This window comes from Emydura macquarii, unplaced genomic scaffold (assembly GCF_026122565.2).
Source record: "Emydura macquarii macquarii isolate MOO-44397 ecotype Brisbane River unplaced genomic scaffold, CSIRO-AGI_Emac_v2 contig_1348, whole genome shotgun sequence".
NCBI lineage: Eukaryota > Metazoa > Chordata > Testudines > Chelidae > Emydura > Emydura macquarii.
The window spans coordinates 17,059,495-17,072,830 of record NW_027131485.1 but is presented as its reverse complement, the minus strand read 5'-3'; the positions used below and the strand labels follow the sequence as shown (position 1 = coordinate 17,072,830).

Genomic DNA, 13,336 nt, shown 5'->3' with positions numbered 1-13,336 from the left:
AACTGGTCTTTGACAAAAATGCTGGAAGAAAACTTAGCTAAAGGATTGAGGATGACGATGATGAGGGATGTTTAAAAAAAAGTAACACTGGGTCAGATCCTCAGCTAGAGTAATTCGGAGTAGCACTATTTTAATCAGTTGACTGATTAAAACAGCTGAGGATCTGGCCCTTTATCTGAGTTACCTTTTTAATTCCTACCCCCCTTGCATCTGGGGGTAGACATGGCTGAATGAGGCGCTAACCTGGGGCATTTGTATACTGTTGTGCTGCACAGAAATGCAACTTGCTCATATATTCCATTTCTTCTGTTACTTTATCTAGGCTAGCAAGGAAACACCTTTCGTTTACCCTTTGGATTCCAACTGACTTCCTGGAAACTCCAGCCATTTACACCAGCTCAAGATCTGGCCTTAAGTGCCTCATTTATCTTGGACATTCATTTTATTTCATTACCCTATAGCAAATACTAGTCATAAAGAGCAAAGCCAAAACAGCAAGTTAGGCTCTTTAATGCTCTGTCCTTGGACATATGCTTGCTCATATAAAGCAAGAAAAAACATGCTACTCATGGATTTTCCATTGTATGTTTCATTCATTGCTACAGTAATTTTGTGTAAGCCATTATCATATCAGTAAAGTCTCACCTCCCACGCAGACTGCCACAGTGGTGCTGCAGGAGTCCCTTGGGTTCTGGAAAGGAAACCAAAGTTAAGTGGGAGAGGCATAAAATTGCTAGAACCAATTCTGTTGTTACAGTGATGGATGCCAATGGGGAACTGTCCAGCAGAACACCTCCTGAAAAGCAACATGCACTCAGGTGCAATCTCTGTCTGAGAAAGCCTAGCGATTACTGCTCACCACCAAAGAACCATTGCCTTTTCTCCCCTCCCTCCACTGAAAGAGCACCAGGCCCAGTCTTCACCTGGGATAAACTGGCATAGCTCCTCTGAGGAGATTGGACTCTGCATGGGAAAAGCTGTCCACCTGCACGGAACTGATTGCAGGATTAGGGTTATAGGTGATAAAGAGATGCATCCTTTTGGGACATGCTAAGGCCCCATTCCTGCAACCAGATCCATATAGGCAAGTCCCTATGCCTATAACAACTTGTCCCCAGGGATCCATGACTGAATCAGGACCTCAAAGCTCTGTACTATTTGTATTTATTATGTTTTCTTTTTATTTAAAAAAGTCACGCCCATTGATCAACTTCTGGGCCCATTTGCAATAAACCAATACCACTATCACCACCAGGGACCAGCTAAGCCATACTAACTAACATGGACCTCCCACTGCACAGAGGCAGTTTAGGTCTGATTGCCAGATCCATCTTCCTCTTGCCATTGCATCCTTCTCTTGTCAGCCTGCTACTCTGTGACCAAGAAGAAGCTAGAAGGCAGTCTCAGTCTTCAGCTGTTCCCTAGAGTCTTAGCGCTACAAGAACTAGGCTATCTGGGTCAAGTCAATAACGACAGTATGAAGCAAAGGACATGGAATAAAATCTTTATTTGTTTGGGGCTCTCTCAGGCATGGCAAGCAAGATGCGCTTTCCACAAGAGATTCATCATTGCACATACTTTAAAAGATGCAGCCGCTCATTAACATGAAGCAACCAGAAGCGCAGTAGTGTGTTGAATTCTGATTCAGACACACACCCTGTGTTTGATTACACAGGAGAAAAAAAAGCATTACATACCTGTTCCAAAACTTGTATTCTTTGAGCTATTAAAGTTAACAAATTTCCTTTGTTCTTTGAGAGCCATTGTGTAATCCTCTCCCTTGGGGGAATCCTTAACTGATAACATTATCAATCATGTAACAGCTTCCTTCAGGAAGCTTTGACACTTTGTATTCAAGACTCCAGCCTGGTGTCTTTGATTAGTGCTCATTGGCCACTAGCTGGCACCTGCTAGCTGAGCTCCATAACTACAGCTCAGTTGGACCCTAAATGGAGTGGAAAAGGTGAAATGGTACTTTGTTTTGGATCCAAATAGTATATAATGAAAAACACCAAACTCCTGCATCCGTTCACAACCTCTTCATTTTGGAAAGTACTGCATGTGACAGGCTGACAATTTCCTGTAACGTGCTGAATGAACTTTATTGAATTAAGTTACACCTTATTTTATTAGGGTTAATACCTTTGGGGATTCATTGTATTCAAAATGCAATTGTGTACGTGTTATTATATATACCTTCTCTAGTAGGAGGAAGATGCTAACGTACTTCCTCTCATCAGCCTTCTGAAACCTCTCCCTGGAGAAGTGCACAAATATCCTCCAGAGAGCAACAGACAAAGAAAAAGACTTTGGGAAAACAGCCTTGTTTTAAACTATCTCAGGGCCTTTTTCCTGATCCAGCAAATGGACAGGAGCCCTGGTCCGCGGAGGACACCAATCCTTAAGCTAGGATTGGAAGGACTTAATATTAGGGGACCTCAGTAGGCTATGTATTGATTGTGAGCTGATGCAGTGATGAACTTGTCACCACAACAGAAACCCCATGGACAGGGTCCTTCCAGAGCCCATGTTAGGGTTGAGGAGGTCTCTGGTTAGCTTATTAGCAGCAGTGTAGGGTCTTTTATTGTTTTTAATATGCTTTATCTGTAAAGCTTTTTACCTTAAGAATAAAATAGGCTTGTTTAGAAAGAACTGTGTGGTAACCATAAGTCTGGGATCCATTCTATAAGGACAGAAAACAAGCAGGCCTGATTTTCAGCAGCCTGTCTCTGCTAGAAACAACACAGTGAAGGCAGGGAACTATGTAGACTGGAAATACTGCCTTCTGAGTGGGGTGAGATGCAGGTCTCCACCCCCAAAGAGGTGACTGTCAGGGAGCCGGTAGCCTGCGAGCAGGTAACTTTGCTGGCTTAAAGAGGGGGAATACAGTTGCAGTTGCCCAGAACTTTGATAGGGCAGTCAAGTCCATCTTTGCCAATCCTGTCCATCAATTTACCATCATCATAACAGTGTTTTACAGTTTCCAAGTGCTACATAAACATTTGCTAAATAATCCTCACCACCCACCACAACTTATTAGCTAAATAATCTCCTCACCCCCACTTTGAGAGGGTGGAAGTATTATCCTCAATTCACAGAAATCAGATGGAAGGATTAAATCTACAGTTTTCAACAGCAGCCACTAATTTTGGGTGCCCAACTTTAAACACACTCCAGTTGAATTTCAGAGATGCAGAGCACTCAACTCCATCTGATATCCGCACTTCTGAAAAAAAATCAGGCATAAAGCATCTATAAAATTGGGCATCCAAAAACAGAGCCTTTCATCATTAATGGTCACTAGGCCATTAAATGTTGGCCTGAGTGGCTTGCTCAATGCAGAGAGTAAGTCAATGGCAGAGCAGGGAATAAAACTGGTAAGATCCTAGCTTCAGGCCCCTCACCTCCACAGGAGACTGCTTTGTGCCTGACATCTCTCATCATTTCTTTCATCTTCTTTTGTAAGATCTGTATTGGCACAGTGTCTATGTTTACATGCAAGGACATTTCTTTACAAACATTATAGAGCCACAAGGACTACTTGTGTACGTAAGAGTGAAGGATTTGGGCCCCTAATTAGAACATACCATACCACCCCCAGACACTGTTGCATGCGCCTCCCCCTCCTGAAAACCTGAGGGAGGAGAGGCAGAGGGGCAGGTATTGACAAGCCAGAAGCAGCCACTGTTGAGGAAGCCTTGGCTGTGCCATTGAGAAGTATTTATGTATTTGAAACTTACAGGTGTAGGCAGGCCTGCAAGCAAGGGGGCATAGGGGAAGAGAAGCAATTGCCCAGGGTGGATGGGATAGATACATATCCTCTTCTCCTGCACACCCCTGAGGCCCTCGCCACTCACGCTTTCCACCCCTGCCCTGAGCCGAGCTTATTTATTATGTGACATGCAGGTTCCGAGGCCGCTTAGGCTGTATCTGCTACTCAGCTTCCCGGGTTCATCAGTTATCTCCCTGGAGCCTCCAAGAGACTCAGGAAACTGAGTAGCAGATGCCACCTCCCTCAGCTGCCTGGGAGCCTGCCTGACACATAATAAATAAGTAGAAACTTCCGGAGGAAGCCCATTCGGACCTCAGCCCTCCCTTTCTAGGGGGGCCATTGGCTGTTCAGCCCTCAGGCCAGGAATCTCTGTCGGTGGGCCTGGGTGTAACTAATTTAAATTAAAGTTGTGTTAAAGTCTTTGTTAGCTTTATGGGTAGGCTTTTTGCATGTGTCTATTTTTGTCTGGGTTGGGGGGGCACAACCAAAAATTGTAACTCAGAAGGGGAGGTTCAGCTCAGAAAGTTGGCAAACTGCTGCTCAAAGGCCAAACGGGAAATCTCAAGGGAAAATATCCAACCTGGGGTCCCATAAAGGAAGTGAGACATTGTTAAACTCTTGCTGTCTGACAGCTAGGATCTTCCTTCATTCCTGAGGCTGTAGTGACATCTAGTGGTTAATATTTCCCCCTCACCTAAAAGGGCAGCATATCTGTGGTTGATTTACTCCTTAGGGCTTAATTCTATTTTAGAGAAGAAATGACTTACCAGTATTAACTCCCAGGTTGAGAGAAGTAGCCTAGCAAGCTGGTTACTGAGCCCAGCCCTGAGCAGAGCTGCTTGCTGTGAGTTTCCACCCCTCACTGCTGCACTGGGCAGATCTTGAATTTTGAAGGCTGCTTGAGTTTGCAGAATGGCATCCTAAGCAAACCAAGCAAAAATTGCTGAGCATATCAAATACCAATTCTCAAATCCATTGAAAGCCTTCAGGCCAACATTTTCAAACTTGGGTGCCTAAAGCAGGACACCTAAATTCATATTTAAAACACTTAAAGGTGGCTTGTTTCAGAAAGGAGCTCCAGCTGCTCAACCTATTTACTTCAATGGGAGCCGTGGGCACCCAGCACTTTGGGAGAGCAAAACAAGACACTACTTTAACCATTTTCAATGGAAAAATAGCTGATTCTCCCCTGTACTATCAGGAGGAATTGATTTGTTCAAGTTATCATGTAAATGGAAACTGATTATACAAACCATAAGACTTCTAACAATTCAGTTAGCATGCTGTATGGGTTGGTATAGGACAGATAGATGTGGAGAGTTCAACATCAACCCTAACTAGTCCATTTTTGTAAATCCCTAAGCCTCTGTGATTAGGACTGACAAGCCAAGGAAATGCTTCTTCGGCCTATGATGTAAAACTGTTTCAATCCTCATGGTAGCCCTATAGTTGCGATCAAAGACACTTTGATAATTTGTAGATTCAAGCTATGCAGATACAGTATTCAGTCCTGCAGTCTTGCCAGCTTGGGCTGTGATTTCATCAGAGTTAACCTAAGAAATTCCAGGCCTGATCAGAAATGAATGAACAGACCCTCCCCACCCCCCCAACAACAAAAATCCCCCAAACTGACAACCAACCAACCAACCAACAAAAAAAACCTACCATAGCGCTGTTGGCCATAAGTTAGTTGGGTGGTGTATGTATTATTAGCCACTGGTTTTGAGAGTCAGGATATATTTATGCTCGTCTCCAAGCATTACACTGAAATGGCCATAATCCTTTCCTGCTGCTTTGTACCTGTGGAAGTGGGTTAATGCTAAAGTTTCAGAAAGTTAGTAAACTGTACAATGCTGTACCGTTTTCAATCACTTCAGCATATTTATTCCCTTTTCCAAGTGTAAATTCATGTATATCTCTGGCCAGAGGTCTTACTGTAACAGAAGGAGATAGAGTTTCTTGCTACCTCATGTTGATTCATTGTGTTTTTTGAAAAATCTCTACTAGATGGGTGCATTTTTATTCATCCATTAAAATACAACCATATATTTTGTTTATTTGTATCCTTCAAACCTATCACTACTGTCTGCAAAGAATGAAATAGGGACGCAAGTTTCAAATATTTCCTTTTAAAAGCTTTTCCATTTTAACTGATTTTTAAATATATTACACAAATCCTACATAAAGAACTTATTGTTTTAATTAGCCTAATAGTAGTACTATTAAGTGTTCCAGATGAATAAATAATACTAACAAATAAAATACTAGATTCCTGTCACAAATTAAGTGTGGGGTCCATTAGAGTGACTAATGCAGATGGCTAAAGTAATACTGCTTTATTAAGAAGTTTATAATCGGACTGGGGGTTTCTGAAATAGTTAAGTTTAATGGTAACAAGGTGTGGCACAAGCACCTGAATGGATAAAGACATGGTTTATTTTTAATATGCAGTTCATGTTTTAAACTTATACCACTCAATTTATTTTAGCTAATTATAGAAATGTAGAGGCAGGATTCTGAAGCCTGTGATAACATTAAGTGCATGCTCACTGGATGTTAACAGCTACATTCTGAAAAATCCATCATTGCTTCAGGGAAATTTGGGGGATCTTAATAGCTCAATCTGTGCTCATCAAATCAGAGTATTCTAGGGAACTAATATAGACGGTTAGTTATCAACAAATCATTATTAGAGACCTCGTGGGTTCTTTAAAATTCAGTATACCCACTTTTTCCTTAAACTTACAGTAACTGGGAGAAGGGGGCTTTCACATGTTATAGCTTCTGTTGACTCAGCTCATTGCACACACCAGGGGCACCTTGCACCCCTCTATATCCCCCACCCAAGCTCCCTACTGCATGCTGCTCTCCCACCCTCTCTATTTCAGTGTGTAGGCTTGACTTACATAAGTAAGTTACCTAATTTTTTAGTGGGCATTACTAGGAACATGAAGTTGTAAATAAGGGCTTAACAAGCAGTAAGCTAAAATGAGTGTCTGAGCCAGCTAAAATAAGCAGGAACAACCTGAAGTTAAGAGCAATGGACAAGATAAACCTGGAATGTAAAGATCAGGTTCTACATGGACAATGAATGGACAGAGCGTGCTGCACAGAGATTCATTCCTGCACCAAAAACATGAGATATAATGTAGAGTAAAGGCAATGTATATACAGGTTTTCAGTGTATCTTTGGATTTATGGTACACCCTATGCCCACGCCCTATGCTTGAGTCTGATCAACTCAGTATAGCTTTGCTGTATGCCAAATAAAGGAACCTGAGTGACAAAATCTGGAATCAAACTGAGTTTTTTGGACCCAAGAGAACTAGATGTCCAGTTCTGAGAGAACACTGTTCTGGATAAGCCAAGTGGAGGAGATCTCAGTGGGAACTCACCAGTGATTCCTCTTCCACTCCCCACATGCTTTCCTTTGTGCTTGAGGCTCTTTTTGCATCCCTTTTTGATCTCCACCAAGCACAAGATTCCCTCTCCCTTTCCCCCTCTCCATTACACCCTAAAATCCCCACTTTCCTCTCCCCACATCCCAGGTCCCTGCTTTCTTAATCACTCCCACTTCCCCCCATTTTTTGTCGGCCTCTGTTTTGCCCCACACTGCCAAATCTGCTTACCCCCCAACCCCAACTCTTCTCAGAGTCCCTGCTTCCCTCCCCTCCAACCTTCCCTGTAGAGCTTTCTTGTTTCTGCTAGAATCCAGGTGACAGCTAACCTCTCCACACAGCAATTTCAGCTGCTGCCTTTAATATGTGTAGGCAACAGGAGGGGTGGCAGAGATTCACCTGCCTGAAGCACTAGGCAGACTAGTTCTGCTGTTCCTGTGAATCAGGCTTTTCTAATGTTCCAATTTGCACCAATATCAACAGGGTTGTACCCCCTGGTACTTACAATATTCCTGGAAATTCTGAAATTGACTGGATGCAGCATTTCAATGTTACCTTAGTAAAAAAATGTTCTCAAACTGACTGTTAGACATCACCTCCTGTGGCCAACTTATTTACAAAGTACATACAACAGGGGGCTAAGAAATATCAGAAGTAGAAAACCTGGGAAATGCAGTCAAGATGCTATGAGAAAATACTTTAAACCAATGTCTCAAGCTAGGACTTTAACACAACATATGGTTCCTCACTGTGCCTATGGAATGTTCTAGGAGTCAAAGTGAGTGACATGCAACAGATCAGGCTATAAGAATGGTCTATGAATAGGGCCCTACCAAATTCACGGTCCATTTTTGTAAAATTTTACAGTCCTAGCATTTTAAAAATCTTGAATTTCATGATGTTGTAACAAAGCATGAAAAAAGTCCCTTAAGACTCAGCATCTCTCAAACTAGGGTCCCGACCCAAAATGTGGTCGCAAGGCCAGCTCTGAAGGCAGCGATACCGCCAGCAACAGCACAGAAGTAAGGATGGCAATACCACTTACTGCTGTAGGCAGCAGTGCTGCCTGCAGAGCTGGGTGGTTGGAGAGCGGTGGCTGCTGGCCAGGCGTCCAGTGCTGTAGGCAGAGCAAAAGCAAGGGTTGCAATATCATAACCCCCCCACCCCCACACACAATAGCTTTGCAATCCCCTTTTGGGTCAGGACCCCCACTTTGTGAAATGCTGTGCATTTTTGTATGCGTTTTCCTATATAGTATAGGGTAAAAGTACACAAAAAGACCAGATTTCACAGTCCGTGATGCATTTTTCATGGCCATGCATTTGGTAGGGCCCTATCTATGAACAACCACCTAAAAATAAAAGTATAACAGCAAATAAAGTAAACAATGTACCAAATAAAAGCAGGTAAAATAATCTGGCAACTACATGAAGCTCAATACCACTCATGGTTTTGCTATTACTGAGGCAAAGTACAACAAATAAGTCAGAAGGACTGAACAGCTTAACTGGAGCAATGAAAATGAAAACATTCATTCTGTGTATGCAATGTAAAGGAGGAGGAATGTCTGGAATGCAAATCCACCTAGAATATCAAATTTTCCTTTCCTGATCAATATCAAGCTAATATTGTACTAGATTCTTTCAGAAAACTGTTGATGTTGCAATGGACCTCAGACTGGTAGTTGTGTGTGAAGATCATTATGTTGTGCTCATAACATCTCTTCAGTTTGGAGAAAAGCCACATAAAATGGAAATTCAAACTACCTATGTCTATATGCACTGGCAGGGGAAAACTAACGTGAATTTGATATAAATAGAGCTGATATTGGAAGCTAGTATTTCCAGGATTCAACAAACTTTCCACTTCAGGAAGTGACCAATACTGTCCTTTTAGCAGAGATAAATGCAAGTGTCACATTTTCTTCAGTGACCTCTTCCATAAATAGCTATTTATTTCGATGTTTGAACTAGTAGATCACAGATTAAAGTGTTCTTGGATGGATGAAGGCTTTCTTGGAAAAGGAGGGGGAAAAAAAACAAAGCTGTCCAACGGCAATTGTTTCAATTATCACCCACAGAAGAGGATAGCTGTACTGAACATTCTCTTTTCCTTTATCATGTTCACAGAGTTACAGGACCCATAGGAGTGGGTGGTACTGGCTAACCCTACACCTGCTAGTTTGTAAAGGGAAGCCTTTAATTCTCTTACTAGCTGCCAAAACAATAAGTTTCTGAAGTTAGAAAAAACGAGGAAGGGGAACTGTGTCTATGGTGATTTTAAAAAATGGGGTATCAAGCCTTTTCCCTTCTAATTCCCATCCAAAATAGTCCAGCAGAATGATTTTCCCATCTACCACCTGCAGTTTGCTTAGTGGGTTATATGAATGGAGTCTGAGGTCTCATGGTAATTTCTAGTGCACAGCTGTCTGCATCACAAAAGTGACCAACAAAATTGACACCCTTGTGGTGTCTCAACAGAAAGGACAGGCAGCGAAAGAAGTAGGCTGAAGAGCACTCAGACATATTACTAGGAATCAGACCTGTATCTGTTGGACGTTGAGGGCTTTGGTTCTCACTGCAGCATCTTTGCCTTTGTATTCAACTCCTTTCATGAACACTCAAATTCACTGGAAGAGTCCCTTGCTAGAACTACCGACTCAGTAAAAAGGGAGAAAAAACTATGAGCCCAGACAAAAAGCCTGCTGATTGAACCCTAAAGAGCTATATGGTTACACTATATATTCTAGCCAAAATTCTAAGATCTAAGATGTGTCCAAAACACAATTCAGGCACCAGACAGTATACAGCCGCAATTATAGTGTGTCTAGATGGTATGTTCTTCAAAGGTTAATTACAACACAGGCTTAGTAGAATTTTCTAAGTCATGCTTTATTAGGAAAAAATATCTTCTTGCCAAACATATAATGGAAGTTATATTAGATAAGAATAAACTAAATTTTTGGGTACAACACTTGCATACAACACTTTTTGGCTTTGTTGCTATCAAGACAACAAATAAATTGCTTTAGGCTGAAACTTGCATAGTAAGGTCTCAATGAAGTCACATGGCATTAGGTACTATTTAAAAGTGCTGTTATGGCCAGAAACATATGTAAGAGCTGCACATTCTTACTCAAAATGTTTAATCTACGTATATTGAGTAATACCTGCCTAACTTTCTGGAATAGGCTTTTCCCTTACATGTGTGTTAGTACTGCACAGCTAGTGCACTGATAAGACTGAAAGTTCCCTTTCTGGCTTTTGTATCCTCAAAGTTACCTATTTTTGGTTGCAGAATCTATTATTGGTGATAAGATGCAACACAGCAAGACCTTCAGAGTGAATCTGCAGCCAGAGCCATTTTTAATGTAAACGGAGCAACTCTAAATGAAAGTCATTGATCCAAAACATGTAACCAATATCTAACAAAACAAAAACAAAAAACCCCAGCATCACTTTTAGAGTATAGCCAAATTTATACATTCCCGAGAAATAGAACAATTACCTTTGATTACTTAGGAAATTCTTTATTTTAAATGAATAAATACCACCTTCCCTTTTATTTTAAATATAGCTGGCTTTCACCTTTCCTCATACAACAGATCCCAACATGCAATACTCCATCTAGATCTAATCAGAGCCAATTATGTTTAAAAAACAGTAGACTGACATTGTAGATTTATTCACCTGTATGATCCAAAATTTCCTTCTGCTGATGATTGGGTTGACTTTCCAGGCTTCTCTGAAAGTAAAAAAAAATCTGCACTGCAAGATTAAACAGCCTCCCTAAAGCACACACAAAACTTTTTTCAAAAAAGGCTCCATTTCATTTATCTTGTTACACCACACTTTCAAAACACAAATTAATTTTCAGAGTAAAATCATGCTTTCAGTATCCACACAACAACAACAAAGCCTTTGGCCACATTAGTTACACATCAAAACAGAGCTTTGCAAAGGCACATTCCAAAACTACAAAGGCCTCGCTACTTTTCAGTGGTCACCACTGAGCCAAGATCTCCATATTTTCTAAAGTTTATAACTTAGCTGCATAAGTTTGCTTCTAGCATAAATCTTTTTGGCAGCAATTTGTTTCCAATTTGTTTGCTAGTTTAATGCAAATAATTGCTCAGTTTTTGTGTTAACATCACTTTCACAAATGCAAAAACTGCAGTTTTGATATATTAGATAAATGCTGTAAGGCACATTTCAAAATATATATTCAACTGTCAATTTATTTTAAAAAATTAAATGCAAGATTTTCCCCAAGAAGGATCAACACCCACAGTTGGGGCCAGATTTTTCATAACAGCTCAGCTTCCACTTAGGCATTTAAATAAAGTAGCCAGACTTCCATGACTGCTCAGCACGCAGCAGCAACCTGTCTACTGCTGGGCATGATGCAGGTTTAAAGAGCTGCTCAAATGAGAGGTGTTGGCCTCTTGAAAATCTGGCAAAAAACTGAACATTCAAATAGTCAAATGAGCAGACTCTAAATGCATGTTCCTCCAAACAGTCTCCACCAGATATCACAATTCAGTCTTCAAGAAAAATACATATTTTAAGTCTTCATGAAGAGATTTTGTGAACCACTAGAAAATGGACAGATTTTCTTCATGTCAGGTTTGTGACACAAACTGAACATATACAGAAAAATCTTTTAAGCCATTTTAATAAGTTGAAAAAGTGTGCGTGCATCTGCACGTTCACACGCACAAACACACACCTTAGATCAGTCAACATCTCTAAAATAATTATTTTTCTGTCACTTAGAGCCTAATCCAACAATGCACCTAAGCATGTTTAATTTTAAGTACCTGAGTAGTCTCAATGAAATCAGTGGGACTGTTTGATAGCTTAATAGCTTTGCTGGATTGAAGCCTTAGCACCTTGCCCATGACTGACCAACTGACTCGATCCCTTTCTTCCTCAGCATTCCTCTCTAACTGGCATCCCCAGTCTGCCCCAGCTCTGGATCCTGTTTCCTCTACTTGTTCATGTAGCAGTGCCCCTACTGGAAGCAACTAATTTGTCTGGTTATTTCCAGCTATAGCGGCCACTAGGCTCTTCTTTGCAATGAAAATACTGGATACTTGAAGAAACGAGAAATCAGCAGCCAGGACTACATGAACTGTCAATTCTATCAGATCATTAGTATGTGCCCTGCAAGCCAGCCGTGTCCCACAGACTGCAACTTGAGAATCCTCGGATTAAACTATGGTTTTATCACTGTATTTGAAGAAATTAACAATACTAAAGAAAATCCTGTTTATAGAAACATTTTTGACATTCATTATAGCCAGGACATGCTCCAACCTCTTTTCAAGCTGTGCAATCTATTTGCATTCTGAGCCATGACTTTGTTATTTAAAAGCTATAAAAAGTTTACTAACCTCATTAGACATGACATCAGAGAACTGAAGTTCAAAATTCAAGATGCTATTCAGTATTTAACTCATATGGTTAAAGAAAACTTGCAAATTATGAATAAAGTGTCAGACTAAAACAGTGCAAAGATTATAACAAGCTGATACTAGCTAGAAAAACAAAGCTAACCTCAGCTTTCTATATTCATTAAACTAAACTTCAGTCCCAATGGAATTAAGTCAGTCTCACCACATGCTATCCAACACATAACACGTAGCCTCTCTGATCAATGCACCTATTTGGTATAATGAACTACATCTGAGCTCAGAGCATCATTACAAAATAACATCCAAATGTTTTGAGATGGTTAAATAAGCATAAAACTTCTTTTAAAAATACTAGTAGAGGCCTCGTTTGGCAATAAAGTAAAATAAACTACACATGAAAGATAAAAACCCTCTGGCTGGAAGAGCTATGAAAACAGCATGTTCAGAATGTGGGGGAATCATGCAGCATTTTAACCCACTAAAAACAGCTCTGGTGAAAGAAGTCTAGAGCTCTTCAGCAAGAGGAAGAGTTCCCATGACAACATGAGTGGGGAAAAGTGGGTGAAAATGACAGATCACCACTAACAACCAAAACATTATGGAAGAGATATAGAACATATACTGCAGGGTCTGTTTTTATTAACCAGGAGAGCTGTGATTAACAAACCTTACTTCTATTTAATAGCCAAGAGGTCTAAGAACATGTAAGTGGGCAATGCAAACGAGGCTCCCATGGCATTAGTTTCCTCC

The 13,336-nt window shown here is 40.8% G+C and overlaps 1 protein-coding gene across 2 annotated transcripts in view; it reads right to left on the bottom strand.

Moving 5' to 3' along the window:
* Nucleotides 1-692, bottom strand: part of ABAT (4-aminobutyrate aminotransferase) — a 124,403-nt gene extending 123,711 nt beyond the window's left edge. For both annotated transcript variants that reach the window (XM_067551276.1, XM_067551279.1), the window contains exon 1: nt 646-692. The gene's annotated coding sequence lies outside the window, so the exon portion shown is untranslated. The remainder of the gene's footprint in view (nt 1-645) is intronic.
* Between the last annotated feature and the right edge of the window lie 12,644 nt (nt 693-13,336).